Here is a 1,351-nt window from a genome sequence, read left to right as displayed (position 1 = left end):
TTTGTTTAATAATACTACTACTACTAGTAATAATAATAATAACAATGATGATGATGACGATAGTAATACTTGATATTAATATTAATAACAATAAAAAGTGAAGAAAATTGTGCTAAATGCAAAAAAAGTTGTGATTTGTTGATCATAATATAGTATATATAGTTAAAGCTTAGTAAGCTATAATTAGGCCTAAGTTGTCCTGGATATTAAGTAGATCCCTGATAAAAGATCATGAGAAATTTGTTGGCGTTTCATTTTGACTATAAATTAATGGTAATGTGATGATGATGAACTTTACTATATAAAAGTGTCATTTCTAGCCATCTTGAGAGGTACTATTTCCTCAAATTTTCTCACCTCAGCCTCAGCCATAGTGGGGCTGAGGTGGTTGTGAAATCATGTTTTTGAAGTAGGCCTATATAAAGTACATACTCAAAGACAATGTTTTTAAGCTTTGTTTTCTATGGGATACACACATACATTGTAAGATCTCTATGGTTGTCAAAAATCGCTGATAAAAGATCATGAGAATTTTTTTTGGCGCTTCATTTTGACTAATGGTGAAGCGATGATGATGAATTTTACTAAAAGTGTCATTTCTGGCCATCTAGAGGTACTATTTTCTCACCTCAGCTCCAACCATCGTGGGGCTGAGGTGGGTGTCGACTCACAAAATGCCCTCCCCCTCCACCTTTCAAAACAGATCTGTGGCCTTCCCTGGGTATGACATTAAACTCCATCGAGTCGGCTCTCCTGATGTATGTCTTAGTGACTGCTGTTTGTTTTTAGGATGTGATCTGGTTTTTCATGTACATTTTTCGTGATTATGACTATTCTGGATAAAGAATGTTTTGAGCAGAGGTAGATTCAAGGCCCCCCCCCCCTTCATTTTTTTAAGGAAAAAAAGAAAAATATATTCAAATTGAAGTGCGAGAGTATATTCAAATTGAAGTGCGAGAGTGTAATTTCCGGCCATCTAGAGATGCCCTAATCATAAATTTTCTGAGGTGGGTGGTTCCTCGGTCTGTGAAAGTCCCTCCCTGGTTCACCTCCCTATCGAATTCCTGGATCTGCCACTGTTGATTTATTACTGTATAATTATTTTTGCGCTTATTTATAATGCGTCTATTGCAATTTCACTCTATCCTCTCAAACAATCCTAAGAACGTTCAGAGTGCGCTACTTCACAGGGGAATTCGCCCCCTTGACCCCGCCGGGGTCATACGTAATTCGCATAACGCCCCCCCCCCCTTTCAAAATCCTGGCTACGTCCCTGTGTACATCTATGTCGAATGTTAACTTCACTACATAATTTGGATCCCAGTGACGTTGATTTTCACCATTCTTCATT

The sequence above is a fragment of the Anneissia japonica genome, unplaced genomic scaffold (genome assembly GCF_011630105.1).
Source record: "Anneissia japonica isolate Jap-2015-1 unplaced genomic scaffold, ASM1163010v1 scaffold1812_len1207588_cov181, whole genome shotgun sequence".
NCBI lineage: Eukaryota > Metazoa > Echinodermata > Crinoidea > Comatulida > Comatulidae > Anneissia > Anneissia japonica.
The sequence above is the reverse complement of the archived record's forward strand: the minus strand, read 5'-3'. Positions refer to the sequence as shown.